This window comes from Triticum dicoccoides, chromosome 6B (genome assembly GCF_002162155.2).
Source record: "Triticum dicoccoides isolate Atlit2015 ecotype Zavitan chromosome 6B, WEW_v2.0, whole genome shotgun sequence".
Taxonomy (NCBI): Eukaryota; Viridiplantae; Streptophyta; class Magnoliopsida; order Poales; family Poaceae; genus Triticum; species Triticum dicoccoides.
Genome location: NC_041391.1, coordinates 674138220 through 674154446, shown reverse-complemented (window position 1 = coordinate 674154446; position 16227 = coordinate 674138220).

Genomic DNA, 16227 nt, shown 5'->3' with positions numbered 1-16227 from the left:
GCGCGACGGGGACGGGCCCGGGGCGGCGACGGAGACGAGGGCGGCGACGGGGACGGGGGCGGCGACAGGGACGGTGGCGGCGACGGCGACGGCGTCGATCGATCGGGGCGCGCGGGCGGTGCTTCAATGGGGAAACAGAGGAAGAAACAAAGGGAGAATGAAATTTTCGTAAGTGTTGTATATATAGGAGAGGCCTTTAGTACCGGTTGGAGCCACCAACCGGTACTAAAGGCCAACTTTGGCTAGGCAAAGAGGCGGGAAGACGAGGCCTTTACTACCGGTTGGAGCCACCAACCGGTACTAAAGGGTGGTCTTTAGTACCGGTTGGTGGCTCCAACCGGTACTAAAGGCCTCGTGCTGCCACCCCAAAGTTTAGTCCCACCTCGCCGGGCAAAGGGCAGCCGCACTGGTTTATAAACCCAGCCGCGGCTACCACTTCGAACTCCTATATATAGCAGGCTTGTGGGCCTAAACTCTGCGGGCTGCCCTGTGAGTCTGCTGGGCCTTTAAGGCCTGTAATTACACACATGTGGCCTATCAGGCCCACAGGGCAGCGCCCCAATTTTTTTATAGTTTTTTTCTTTTCTGCTTTATTTTCTTCTATTTATTTTTGCATAGTTTTTTGTATAGTTTTTTCTTTTCTGTTATATTTATTTTCTTCTATTTATTTGTGAGTAGTTTTTCATCTAGTTTGCCAAAATTCAACATTTTCAGAGTTCATTTTGTAGTGATTTTCTGAGTAGTTTTTTCTTTTCTGCTATGTTTATTTTCTTGTATTTATTTCTGAGTAGTTTTTTTATATAGTTTTTTTCTTTTCAGCTATAGTTTTTCTTCTTTTCTGCTATTTTTTATTTTCTGCAAAACTTGAAGGTCAAATTCTGGAGTTATAACTTAAAAAAGAAAGAAATGTTGACGTGCAATTAGTTTTTGCCATAACAGAAGAAGTCCGGAGTTGTAATAAGTTATTAAAAATAAAAAAGAGGTGCAATGCTCGTTAATTTGCTTCAAGCCTTTCGGAATAGTGTAAACTGCACTGCGCATAGCTCCGTGCAGTCTACCGTATTCCTGAAGGCTTGAAGCTAAGCAACGTGAGCATTGAGTCTCTTCTTCATCGTCTCTGCACTCAGGGCTTATAAACCGCTCCTAGTCCCTCTCACTTCGCGAGGTGGGACTAAAAAACAGCTTACGTCTGGTTCATCCATGAACCGGTACTAAAGGTGCTCGTGGGGCCCCAGCCTTACCTGACACAACCTCATTAGTACCGGTTCGTGGTACAAACCGGCACTAAATGGTGATGGTGGGGCCATAGCCTGACCGGAGGCTGACACAACCTCTTTAGTACCGGTTCGTGGCATGAACTGGTACTAAAGGTTCGCCACGAACCGGTGCTATTGATCGCCACCACGAACCGGCACTAGTGTACACATTAGTGCCGGCTGAAATTCCAACCGGCACTATTGTGCTTCACATTTGACCCTTCGCCACGTCCCGGTACTAAAGGGGGTGCGCTGGCGCAGGTGCGGTGCGGTAAGTTTAGTCCCACCTCGCTAGCCGAGGGGCGACCGCGCTGGTTTATAAACCCCCTTGCGGTCGCTCTCTCGAGCTCCTCTCCAAAGCAGGCCTACTGGGCCTACGTGTTCTTTGCTGCCCTGTGGGCCCACTTGGCCTTTGCGGGCCTGCATCCTGGCATCACATCTTGGGACTCCGTCAGCGGGTACTCTCAACTTTCCGTCTTTCTTACGGTCTTCTCTGTGCCATAGCATCGCCTTGGCATGCTCTTTGTTTTGGAACAAACGTTTCAACCGTGGTATTATAGGAGAATACCACATCACCTTGGCAGGAATCTTCTTCTTGGGGCGCTCGCCCTCGACATCACCATGCTCATCGCGGCTGATCTTATAGCGCAATGCACCACATACCGGGCAAGCGTTCAAATCCTCGTACTCACCACGGTAGAGGATGCAATCATTAGGGCATGCATGTATCTTCTGCACCTCTAACCCTAGAGGGCAGACAACCTTCTTTGCTTCGTACGTACTCTCGGCCAATTCATTGTCCTTTGGAAGCATATCCTTTATCATTACCAACAACTTTCCAAATCCCTTGTCAGATACACCATTCTCTGCCTTCCATTGCAGCAATTCCAGTGTGGTGCCCAGCTTTTTCTTGTCACCTATGCAATTCGGGTACAACAATTTTTTGTGATCCTCTAACATGCGCTGCAACTTCTTCTTCTCCAAATCACTTGTGCAGTTTCTCTTTGCATCAGCAATGGCCCGACCTAGATCATCAACGGGCTCATCTGATGCCTCTTCTTCAGCTTCTTCCCGCATTGCCGGCTCAGCTTCTTCCCGCATTACCGGCTCAGCTTCTTCCCCCATTGTTGTATCATCGTATTCAGGGAACCCATGGCCAGGATAGCTGTCGTCGTCCTCTTCTTCTTCATTGTCTTCCATCATAACCCCTCTTTCTCCGTGCTTGGTCCAAACATTATAGTGGGGCATGAAACCGGACTCAAACAGGTGGACGTGAATGGTTCTTGACGTAGAGTAATTGCGACCATTCTTACAGCCAGCACATGGACAAGGCATAAAACCATCCGCCCACTTGTTTGCCTCAGCCGCAAGCAGAAAAGTATGCATGCCCTCAATGAACTGGGGAGAGCATCGGTCATCATACATCCATTGCCGGCTCATCTTCATTACACAACACCGAATAGACCAAATTAATACAAGTTCATACATAAAGTTCATACAACACTTAAATGCAACAAACAAATAACTCTCTAGCTAAAGCATTTTAATGCAACAACAAATGCGATCAAGATCGCAACTAAGGTAACAATTGATCCAACAGCATAATGATACCAAGCCTCACTATCGATGGCATATTTTCTAATCTTTCTAATCTTCAAGCGCATTTTCTCCATCTTGATCTTGTGATCATCGACAACATCGGCAACATGCAACTCCAATTCCATCTTCTCCCCCTCAATTCTTTTCAGTTTTTCTTTCAAGTACTCGTTTTCTCTTTTAACTAAATTTAACCTCTCGACAATAGGGTCGGTTGGAATTTCCGGTTCACATACCTCCTTGATAAAAATATCTATGTCAACTTGATGGGCATAATTTGTCATAAACACGAAATGCAACAAATAGTTTTAAAAGAGAATATACCACATCCGAATCATAACAAGGACGAGGGCCGACGGGGACGGATATCAAAACCATGGCACTATGTATAACAAACAACGTACGGGTAAGATAATTATTATACGAGTAACTATATATCCAAATCACACAAACATCAATTTTTTATATAAAATTTCATGAACAAGAGGCTCACCACAAGGTGGTGCCGGCGACGGGACGGTGCGGGCGATCGACGGTGGTTACGACGGAGATTTAGAAGGCACTAAGTAAACCACACCTACATATGCAAACTAAGTGTTATTTTGACCTCAAATTGCATATAAATCAAATACTACCACATATAATTCCTCCCAAATTACTAAAACCCACAATTAATCACTATATAAACCAATGCAAGAGCTAATCTAGCAATGAGAGATGAAAGTACAAAGTTGCTAACCTTGGTGATCATTTGAATGGATGAGGGCCTGCAAATCTTGACAAATTTGGGGCAAATTTTGTGATGAACTCGAGAGGAAGAAGGGAAGAACAGAGGAGAGGGAGAGGGGAAAGGGGGAAGAACAGAGTGCGGGTGGATGAATGGTTTATATAGGACGACCTTTAGTACCGGTTCGTGCCACGAACCGGTACTAAAGGTGCTGGAAGGGCCCCACTCTGACAACATCCTGCCACCACTTTCTTTAGTACCGGTTCGTGGCACGACCCGGTGCTAAAGGTTCGCCACGAACCAGTACTAAAGAGCTCCTCCCGCCTAGCCGTTGGAACCGGCACTAATGGACACATTAGTGCCGGTTTTGTTACAAACCGGGACTAATGTGTCTCACATTTGACCCTTTTTCTACTAGTGTATGCATAGCACTGGGTCTTGTCCATCACATCATTCTCCTAATGATGTGATCTCGTTATCAATGACATCCAACGTCCATAGTCAGGAAACCATGACCATCTGTTGATCGACGAGCTAGTCAACTAGAGGCTCACTAGGGACATGTTGTGGTCTATGTATTCACACATGTATCACGGTTTCCGGTTAATACAATTATAGCATGAACAATAGACAATTATCATGAACAAGGAAATATAATAATAATCATTTTATCATTGCCTCTAGAGCATATTTCCAACAATGACATATAATCATGCTAGAAAAGGTGATTTAAATTATCGTTGATCAAACTTGTGCACCTACTAGCATTCACACTTCATAAATTCTTTCTTTTATCATTTACCTACTCGAGAACGAGTAGGAATTAAGCTTGGGGATGCTGATACGTCTCCAATGTATCTATAATTTAGGAAGCATTCATGCTATTATATTATCTGTTTTGGATGATTATGGGCTTTATTATACACTCTTATATTACTTTTGGGACTAACCTACTAACCGGAGGCCCAACCCATATTGTTGTTTTCTTGCCTATTTAAGTGTTTCAAAGAAAAGGAATATCAAACGGAGTCCAAACGGAATGAAACCTTTGGGAAACTTATTTTTGGAACAGAAGCAATTCAGGGAACTTGGAGTACAAGCCAGGGAAGCTTCGAGGTGGCCACGAGCGTGCCCCCCCCTACTAGGCGCGCCCCCTGTCTCGTGGGCCCCTCGAGCATAGATAGATCGGGAGTTCCCATGTAACCCTAAAACATCGAAGACGAAGATAGATCGGGAGTTCCACCGCCGCAAGCCTCTGTAGCCACCAAAAGCCAATCGGACCCTGTTCCGGCACCCTGCCGGAGGGGGGATCCCTCATTGGTGGCCATCTTCATCATCCCGGTGATCTCCATGATGAGGAGGGAGTAGTTCACCCTCGGGGCTGAGGGTATGTACCAGTAGCTATGTGTTTGATCTCTCTCTCTCATGTTCTTTCTATGGCACGATCTTGATGTATCGCGAGCTTTGCTATTATAGTTGGATCTTATGATGTTTCTCCACCTCTACTCTCTTGTAGTGGATTGAGTTTTCCCTTTGAAGTTATCTTATCGGATTAAGTCTTTCAGGATTTGAGAACACTTGATGTATGTCTTGCCGTGCTTATCTGTGGTGACAATAGGATATTCACGTGATCCACTTGATATATGTTTTGGTGATCAACTTGCGGGTTCCGTCCATGAACCTCTGCATAGGGGTTGGCACATATTTTCGTCTTGACTCTCCGGTAGAAACTTTGGGGCACTCTTTGAAGTACTTTGTGTTGGTTGAATAGATGAATCTGAGATTGTGTGATGCATATCGTATAATCATGCCCACAGATACTTGAGGTGACAATGGAGTATCTAGGTGACATTAGGGTTTTGGTTGATTTGTGTCTTAAGGTGTTATTCTAGTATGAACTTTATGATAGATCGAACGGAAAGAATAGCTTCATGGTATTTTACTACGGACTCTTGAATAGATAGAACAGAAAGGATAACTTTGAGGTGGTTTCATACCCTACAATAATCTCTTTGTTTGTTCTCCGCTATTAGTGGCTTTGGAGTGACTCTTTGGTGCATGTTGAGGGATAGTTATATGATCCAAGTATGTTATTATTGTTGAGAGAACTTGCACTAGTGAAAGTATGAACCTTAGGCCTAGTTTCCTACGATTGCAATACCGTTTACGCTCACTTTTATCGCTTGCTACCTTGCTGTTTTTATAATTTCAGATTACAAATACCTTTATCAACTATCCATATTGCACTTGTATCACCATCTCTTCGCTGAACTAGTGCACCTATACAATTTACCATTGTATTGGGTGCGTTGGGGACACAAGAGACTCTTTGTTATTTGGTTGCGGGGTTGTTTGAGAGAGACCATCTTCATCCTACGCCTCCTATGGATTGATAAACCTTAGGTCATCCACTTGAGGGAAATTTGCTACTGTCCTACAAACCTCTGCACTTGGAGGCCCAACAACGTCTACAAGAAGAAGGTTGTGTAGTAGACATCACGGACCGAGAAGCATATATAGTGCCATGCTAGCCTGTTGTCCTCCATTGTCCTGTTTGGTAAATTATATTTCACAAATTGCATCTCTGCGATTTGGCAGAAGTGTCTTACCCTCGTTGTGAGGGTGCGCATTGCATGTTATAGGAAGCAGGGGCGCACCTCCCTGAAAATTGCGCATACAAAGTTGTTGGAGAAGATTACATCTTGGGTAGGAAGAGATAAGGAGATAAGAGAGGTTACAAGATAAAAGGATTCTGCCTAATAACCTAGTCTATCTCCTGGAGCCCAACTCTGAATGTCATCGTGACATATTTGTGCATTTAACACCCTCCCTTAATCACAACTTCATCTAGTTGAGATTATGTTTGAAGTCTTCAAAGCTTCTTGTGGGCAAAGGTTTTGTGAATCCATCTCCAATGTGATCCTTGGAATGCACAAAACGTATATCAAGTTTCTTCTAAGCCACCCATTCTCTGACAAAGTGGAAATCAATTTCAATGTGTTTAGTTCTAGCATGAAACACTGGATTAGCAGACAGATATGTAGCACCCAGGTCATCACACCATAAGCATGGAGCTTGAGTGCTTTTTACACCAAATTCTTTCAACATAGATTGCACCCATATGATCTCAGCTGTAGTATTTGCTAATGCTTTGTATTCTGCCTCTGTACTGGTTCGAGAGACAGTGACATGTTTCCTTGCACACCATGAAATAAAGATAAGGCCGAAGAACACTGCAAAACCACCAGTGGAGCACCTGTCATCCAGGCATCCTGTCCAGTCAGAATCTAAGAAAGCACTCAAAAGTGTGGATGATGACTTGCTGAAATTTAGACCAATATTGAGAGTGTTCTTGACATATCTAACTATGCACTTTGAAGCGGTCCAATGAACTATGGTGGGTGCATGAAGAAACTGACAAACTTTATTAACAGCAAATGACATATCAGGTCTTGTAAGCGTCAAATATTGAAGTGCACCTACCAGACTCCTGTACCTTGTACTATCATCTTGACTCAAAGGCTGTCCTTCTGTAAGAGACAACTTTTCTGAACTAGATAATGGAGTGGGTGAGGGTTTACACCCTTGTAAACCAGCCTTTTTTACCAGATTTCTTGCATATTTTTCCTGAGATAGATGAAGTCCATCCTCGTGATTCTTCACTTCTATCCCTAGAAAATAATGCAATTCTCCGAGATCCTTGAGAGCAAACTCTGCACTGAGATCCTTCAAAAGTCATGTGATAGCCTCATTAGATGAACTTGTGATAATAATATCATGAACGTATATGAGAACAAATATGTGTGTGTTGCATTTGTTGTAAATGAACAAGGAGGTCTCGGACTTTGAAGGAATAAAGTCAAGTGCTTGCATTTTGTGACTCAAACGTGAGTACCATGCTCTAGGAGCATGTTTCCGTCCATATAATGCTTTGTCAAGCTTGCATACATGAGAAGGTGCATTCTTGTTTTCAAACCCAGGAGGTTGTTTCATGTACACTTCCTCTTCCAGAACACCATGCAAAAATGTGTTCTGTACATCTAGCTGTCTGAGACTCCAGCCCTTGGAAAAAACAATGGACAAGACAAGACGGATGGTGGCAGCTTTTACAACAGGACTAAAAGTATCATCATAGTCTATTCCATATCGTTGTTTAAAACCTTTTGCCACAAGTCTTGCTTTGTAGCGGTCAGTGGTTCCATCAGATTTTCTCTTGATCCTGAATACCCACTTACCGTCAATGAGGTTTTTACCTTGCCGTGGAGGAACCAAGTGCCATGTGATGTTTTGTTTCAGGGCCATGTATTCTTCTTTTATTGCTTTCTTCAAATTTTCAACACCAAGTGCTTCTTCAAGTGTATGTGGCTTGCCTGGTTCACCTATGGAACAGACCATCCCAAATTTTGTCATATGTTTATAATTTATGGGTTGTATTACCCCTGTTTGAGTCGGGTACGACATGGCGTAGTTTTCCCCTATGGCACAGAAGAACCCGTGTTGGCTGCAGGTGTCGATCCCGAGATGTATTTGGGAGCAGGAGCAGGTGCCGCTTCGGGAGCATGCGCTGGATCTTCTATGCCCGCGGGTGTAGCAGCCCCGCCAGAGGAAGCCACAGGCACCGCAGAGGATCTCGTATGGTGAAGCTCATCATGCGGCAATGATTGAGCTGGTTCCCCCTGGTGCCAGATGTGGGCCCCGCATCGGTTGGCTGACGCAGGTCACGGCGCTTGTAGCAGACGGGTTGGATGGGGAAACGCCCGCTCATGGGCCCAAGTGAGTGTGGGACGTGGGTGGCGTCGCCACCACCCGCTGGTTGTCGCGTGGCGCAGGCAGGGCCGCCCACTGGTGTGCGGTCGGGTGCGGCAGGAGCAGCAGATGGTCCAGCGACGCGCGGCCTAAACGGTCTGCTAGCAGTGATCCCGAGGCGGACTCTGCTGCCAGGTCTGCCGCACCTGCAGACACGATCCCGAGGAGGGTCTGCTCCCTGAGCCCTGGCACATGAAATAGGGCCCTGGTGGGCAGTTTTCTTCATCGTTTTCAACTCCGTTTTTTTAGTGTGGCCTCCTGCATCATCACAAGACTCATGCAAAGGGGTGAGAGGGTTAGTCATGATAGGATCATTATAGCTATACTCCCCGTGATCACAACCGGTTAGACTAGGAGATAGAAGAAGGATTTCTTTTTGAAGTATGGCGCTGACATTTGGGTGTAGATCAGCAAAGGGGAATTCAGTCTCGTCAAACACAACATCACGAGATATGTATACCCGACCGGTGGAAACGTCAAGACACTTGACCCCCTTATGTTGAGCGTTATACCCAAGCAAAACACATTGTTTTGAGCGAAACATAAGTTTGCGAGAGTTGTATGGATGAAGATTAGGTCAACAGGCACAACCAAATACACGGAGTGATGTGTACTCTGGTTTGACATGAAGAAGTCGTTTTGTGGGCGTTTCATTGTTGATGACATGACTAGGGAGCATGTTTATGATGTGGACGGCCGTGCGCAATGCTTCATCACAAAACTTGAGAGGCATGGAAGCACTGGCAAGGAGGGCTAGACCAACCTCAACTATGTGCCTATGCTTGCGTTCGGCGGATCCATTTTGTTGGTGAGCGTGGGGGCATGACACATGGTGAGATATGCCAAGTGTTTGAAAGAAGGAATTTAACTTCTCGTACTCGCCCCCCCAGTCGGATTGGATAGCAATTATTTTGCTATCAAACTTGCGTTCAACAAGTGCTTGGAAATTTTTAAACAGTTGAAAAACATCAGATCTTTTCTTGAGGAGATAAATCCAAGAGAATTTGCTATAGTCATCAATGAAGCTAACATAGTATGTGTGTCTACCAACAGATGGGGGCAGGACCCCAAACATCAAAAAATATTAATTGCAAGGGTTGGGTAGAGACACTTGTAGATATGGGATAGGGTAATTGATGACATTTTGCTCTTTGGCAAGAATCACAAATAGTTTCAATATTGCGCTCACCAACAAACGGGAGCTTATTTTTCCTAAGCAAGCGTTCAACTAAGGAAAAATAGGCATGTCCTAAACGATCGTGCCATCGTATGGACGAAAGCTTGGTAGCACCACAAGCTTGTTTATTTGATCTTCTAAACTCCTGAATCAACGGGTAAAGCCCACGAACACATCTACCTCTGTAGAGTACTTTCCTCGTGGCCTGATCCTTGACCAAAAAGAAGAAAGGATGGAATTCAATGAACACATGATTATCAATAGTAATGCGATGGACGGAGAGAAGATTTTTGTTGGCACTAAGAACATGCAGAATTTTTCTAAGATGAATCTTGCGAGAAGGGGTACGTATAACCGAATGACCTATATGACTTATCCTCATACCTGCAACACTTGCCGTGTGGATCTGGTCCTTCCCGTGGTATATCTCACGGAGAGTCACCTTCTTGAGCTCGCCCGTGAGATGGTTGGTGGCGCCGCTGTCAAGATACGAGTTGGTATCAACACCATAGGATCCATCGGCGGCGGCGTCAACCCTGTCATTATCTTCATAGGAGGCGTCGTCTTCTTCGAAGCGGTACCAGCAGTCCTTGGCGGAGTGGCCAGGCTTTCCACAAATCTGGCATCGCACGGCGTCGGGCCGGGACTTGCCAGGACCACCACGGCGGCCCCGATTGTTGGTGAAGTTGGGGCGACCATTGCGAGAGCTGGAGCTGGTGGAGTTGCTGGAGCCGCTTTTCTTGCCCTTGGGGCGAGGAGGGCCACGGTGGCAAGACGAGTAGCCACCGCGACCGCGTGTGGCCACGTTCGCGGACGACTTGAAGCCGACGGCGGAGTTCTAGAACTGAGCGACTCGCTGGTCGAAGTTGCTCAGCATGGAGAAGAGCTCGTCGAGGGAGACGGGCGTGATGCATGCGTTGAGGGCCGAGACGAGGGGCTGTTAGTCCATGTCTAGCCCGTGAAGAATATAGGAGATAAGTTCGTCATCCTGGATTGCTTTCCCAGCCGCAACAAGTTCGTTGGCGAGGTCGCGCATGTGGGTGAAGTAGGAGCAACCGACTGGTTGCCCTTCTTCGCATTGATGAGGGCATTACAAATGTTGTTGACACGGCTCAAAGACTACGATGAAAACATACCTGCCGCTGTCCAGAGGCCATGTGCGGTGGTGATCGTGGTCACCGTGATGACCACCTCTTTAGCAAGGTTATTGAGCAGATAGTCGAGTACCTGTTGGTCCTCTCTGACCCAGATGGGGTGGAGAGGATTGAGCTTGGAGCTCTCCTTCCCGTCCTTGTCCTTGGTGACAAGAAGCCGAGCTGGTTCTGGTGTGGTGCCATCGACATAGCCAAAGACACCGGCTCCCCTCAGTTGAGGCGTGATCTGAGTCTGCTAGAGCACATAGTTTGTGTGGGAGAGCTTCCCCGTGACCTGACCACTAAGGTTTGGGTGGGAGGTGGCGAAGGAAGACATAGCAGCGAGCTTTGCTGGAGATTAGAAAATCTAGGGTTTTAGGAAGAGGCAACTCTGATTACCATGTGCGATTTGGCAGAAGTGTCTTATCCTCGTTGTGAGGGGGCGCGTTGCATGTTATAGGCAGCAGGGGCGCACCTCCTTGACAATAGCGCATACAAACTTCTATCTCTTCTCCCTCTCTTGTAATCTTCTCTCTCTCTCTCTCGTGTAATTATGGAGAGTCCTAGCGACCTCCCAAACTTGTAACCACGACAGATTCTCAATATATACAGTGGCCCGAGACCAAAGGGTTCAACGCTTCCTCCAATCTTTACATGGTCATCAGAGCCAATGCTCATCGCATCTGGCAACCCACGAGAAAGCCTTTAACCCCAAGAGGAAACACAATGTAGCCACCGTAGATCAAAGCCATGGCAGGAACCAATGCATCCACCACCACTGCCCTTATCACGTCCACCACGAGTGCCCTGACAACCCAGTTTGCCGGTTCCTCCTACGCCTCTTCTTCCACCTCCAGCAACGACGCTAGCTCCCTCGGGTCGCCTCCGTCAAAGAAGCTGACAAGGACGAATTTTCTCCTCCGGAAGGCCATCGTGCTACCCCAGATCAAGGGGGCCCAGATGGAGCACTTCCTGGACGCCACAAATATGGCGCCCCTGCCACCATCACCATCACCAAATATGGGAAGGAAGAGCAGGTCTTCAACTATGCCAGGACGATCTGGTATGCCCAGCAGCAGCATCTACAAGGTTATCTCATGGGATCCCTATCACGTGAGGTTCTTGCGCAGGTCGTAACTCTCCAGACGCCGGCGGAAGTGTTGAGTGCCATCCACGCCTTCTTCGTTGCACAAACGCAGTCAAAGCTCATTAATACTCGCATCGCCCTTGCAAACCTCCAGAAGGGCAACATGGGCATGCCAGAGTACCTCGCCAAGATCAAAGCCCTGACGGATGAGATTGCCTGCACTGGATCCCCGCTCGGCGATGGCGAGATCATCTCCTTCATTCTGAAGGGCCTGGACATGGAGTACAACTCAGTTGTCTCAGCCCTCTCTGCCCGCGTCAAGCCTGTCACCGTCATCGAGCTCTACAACCAGCTTCTTAGCTTTGAAGCCCGCATCAATCTGCTCTAACAGGGAAATCTGTGTCAATCCTCGGTAAACGCCCTGACTCGTGGCTGTGGCTATGGTGGCCGAGGCCGTGGTCACCAAGGTCAGCAAGGGCGTGGCCGAGGTGGCAACAGCAGCGGCTATGGGCGCGGGTGCTCCAACAGCAACAACAACAACGGTGCATGTTCCTTCAACAACAACAATGGTGACCGATCTGGTGGACAGCCTCAACCCCGATGCCAGCTCTGTAAGAAGCCTGGTCATGAAGTGCTTGAGTGCTGGCATAGGTATGATGAGGACTATGTTCTGAAGAGCGCCATGTCCTTGCTGCCTTGAGAGAACAAGCAGGAGAAGGAGAAACCGTGTGGTACACTGATTCTGGTGCAACCGATCACATCACGAGTGAGCTTGAGAAACTTGCAACTCGTGAAAAATACTACGGCAATGATCAAGTGAACACTGCTGCAACCGGTGGAGGTATTGACATACATCATATTGGTCGTGCTTTCATTAATTCCCCTACCTCTAAAACTGATCTTGTTCTTGAAGATGTCCTTCATGTCCCTCAAGCTAACAAAAATCTTGCATCCATGTCTCGCTTATCAGCTGATAATAATGTCTTTTTTGAAACTCATCCAAAATATTTTTTCATCAAGGATCAGGCAACGAGGGAACTTCTTCATCACGGTAGATGCGTCGGTGGTCTCTACCCTATTACATCAAGGTTACTTAGCCGCAAGCATCGTCATCAAGTTTACTCCGTTGTTAGGCCTTCCTTGGCTAGATGGCATCAAAGATTAGGACATCTGTCTTCTATTATAGTTGATCAAGTAGTTAATAAAGACAATCTTCCATTGTCAAGTAGAGAAAGTAGTGAGTCTGTTTGAGAAGCTTGTCAATGTGCGAAGAGTCATCAACTTCCCTATCCAAAGTCTAGTAGTGTTTCTCATGCTCCTTTAGAGCTTATATTTGGTGATGTTTGGGGTCATGCAAGAGATTCTTTTGGAAGAAAGAAACATTATGTTAGCTTCATTGATGATTACAACAAGTTTACTCGGATATATCTTCTTAAACACAAATCTGAAGTTTTAGCTGTCTTTCAAGAATTTCAAAAGCTTGTTGAACGTCACTTTGACAGAAAAATTCTTGCCGCTCAAAGTGATTGGGGAGGGGAGTATGAAAAACTCAACTCCTTCTTTCGAAGTATAGGCATTGAACATCATGTCTCTTGTCCTCATGCCCATCAACAGAACGGTTCTGCCAAGCGCAAACACCGTCACATTGTCGAAGTAGGGTTGTCACTACTTTCTCATGCTTCTACGCCTCTCAAATATTGGGATGAGGCCTTTATTGCTGCCACATATCTTATAAATCGGCTTCCTAGCAAAGTCATTGGAAATTCAACTCCTTTAGAGCGCCTGTATCATCAAAAACCTGATTACAACTCCCTCAAAATATTTGGGTGTGCTTGTTATCCCAATCTTCGACCATACAATCGTCACAAACTCGAGTTTCGGTCAACTTAGTGTGTTTTCATTGGTTATAACAATCTTCACAAAGGCTACAAGTGTCTTGAAGTTTCCACAGGACGAGTCTATATTTCTCGTGATGTTGTTTTTGATGAAACTCCTTTTCCGTTTTCTCAACTTCATCCAAATGCAGGTGCTCTTCTTCGTCAAGAAATCTCTCTTCTTTCTGATCCTTTGACTTCTCTTGATCACGGGGGTGAATTAATTGAAACTGATCATGAGATTAATCCAACCAAAAAAGATTCAAATGAAAATAGTGCATCTAATGGCAGCAATGCAGTTTCTAGGCATGATTTTATGTGTGCAGAATAGGACGAAAACGGCATTGGATCCTATGATGATTTGGCGCAGTGCAGCAGCTTCCAGAACGCGTGATCCGAGGAGGATTCTTTAGCAGCCTCAGCGCCAGCAGAAGGTGGCCCCGCTGGGCCAGGCGCGGGCCTGGATGCGGGCGGTCTCTGCGAGTCTCCAGCTGCCGCGCGTGGGCGGGCCAGGCTCACGGGAGACAAGCCGACCGAGGCGGGGCCCGCGCACGAGGCGGCCTGCCGCACACGGTAGCGGGCGGTCATGACGGATGCCATGTGGAGTCCTCCGGTTGGGTCGCTGATGTCTACTACACAACCTTCTTCTTGTAGACGTTGTTGGGCCTGCAAGTGCACATGTTTTTAGGACAGTAGCAAATTTCCCTCAAGGGGATGACCCAAGGTTTATCAATCCGTGGGAGGCGTAGGATGAAGATGGTCTCTCTCAAACAACCCTTTAACCAAATAACAAAGAGTCTCTTGTGTCCCCAACACACCCAGTACAATGGAAAATTGTATAGGTGCACTAGTTCGGCGAAGAGATGGTGATACAAGTGCAATACGGATGGTAGATAAAGGTATTTGTAATATGAAATTATAAAAACAGCAAGGTAACCAATGATAAAAGTGAGCGTAAACAGTATTGCAATGATAGGAAACAAGGCCTAAGCTTCATACTTTCACTAGTGCAAGTTCTCTCAACAATAATAACATAGATAGATCATATAACAATCCCTCAACATACAACAAAGAGTCACTCCAAAGACACTAATAGCAGAGAACAAACGAAGAGATTATGGTAGGGTATGAAACCACCTCAAAGTTATCCTTTCTGTTCTATCTACTCAAGAGTTCGTAGTAAAATAACATGAAGCTATTCTTTTCGCTCAATCTATCATAGAGTTCATACTAGAATAACACCTTAAGATACAAATCAACCAAAACCCTAATGTCACCTAGATACTCCATTGTCACCTCAAGTATCCGTGGGCATGATTATAGGATAAGCATCACACAATCTCAAATTCATCTATTCAACCAACACAAAGTACTTCAAAGAGTGCCCCAAAGTTTCTACCGGAGAGTCAAGACAAAAACGTGTGCCAACCCCTATGCATAGGTTCATGGGCGGAACCCGCAAGTTGGTCACCAAAACATACATCAAGTGGCACATGATATCCCATTGTCACCACGGATAAGCACGGCAAGACATACATCAAGTGTTCTCAAATCATTAAAGACTCAATCCGATAAGATAACTTAAAGAGGAAAACTCAATTCATCACAAGAGAGTAGAGGGGGGAGAAACATCATAAGATCCAACTATAATAGCAAATTTCGCGATACATCAAGATCGTGCCATAGAGGGAACACGAGAGAGAACACGAGAGAGAGAGAGAGAGAGAGATCAAACACATAGCTACTGGTACATACCCTCAACCCCGAGGGTGAACTACTCCCTCCTCGTCATGGAGAGCGCTGGGATGATGAAGATGGCCATCGGTGAGGGATCCCCCCTCCAGAAGGGTGCCGAAACGGGCTCCCGAGAGGTTTTTGGTGGCTACAGAGGCTTGCGGCGGTGGAACTCCCGATCTATCTTCTTTTTTGATGTTATCAGGGTACGTGGGTTTATATAGGCAAAAGAAGTCGGTCGGGGGGGGTGCTCGAGGGGCCCACGAGATAGCGGGGCGCGCCCAGTAGGGGGGGGTGCGCCCCCCACCCTTGTGGCTTCCTCGAAGATCTTCTGACGTGAACTCCAAGTCTCCCAGCTCATATTCTTCCCAAAAATTACGCTCCCGAAGGTTTCATTCCGTTTGGACTCCGTTTGATATTCCTTTTCTTCGAAATACTGAAACAGGCAATGAAACAGCAATATGGGCCGGGCCTTCGGTTAATAGGTTAGTCCCAAAAGTAATATAAAAGTGTATAATAAAGCCCATAATCATTCAAAACAGATAATAAAATAGCATGAATGCTTCATAAATTATAGATACGTTGGAGATGTATCAACATCCCCAAGCTTAATTCCTGCTCGTCCTCGAGTAGGTAAATGATAAAAGAAAGAATTTATGAAGTGTGAATGCTAGCAGGTGCACAAGTTTGATCAATGATAATTTCGATCATAGCATGATTATATGTCATAACAATAGTTCATCTCATAAAACTTCTCACGATCAAGTAACAAGCTATTCACCTGTTAAGGCATAGACCATAAACTCTCTTGAAAACTAGCAAACTTCATTCTCAGTC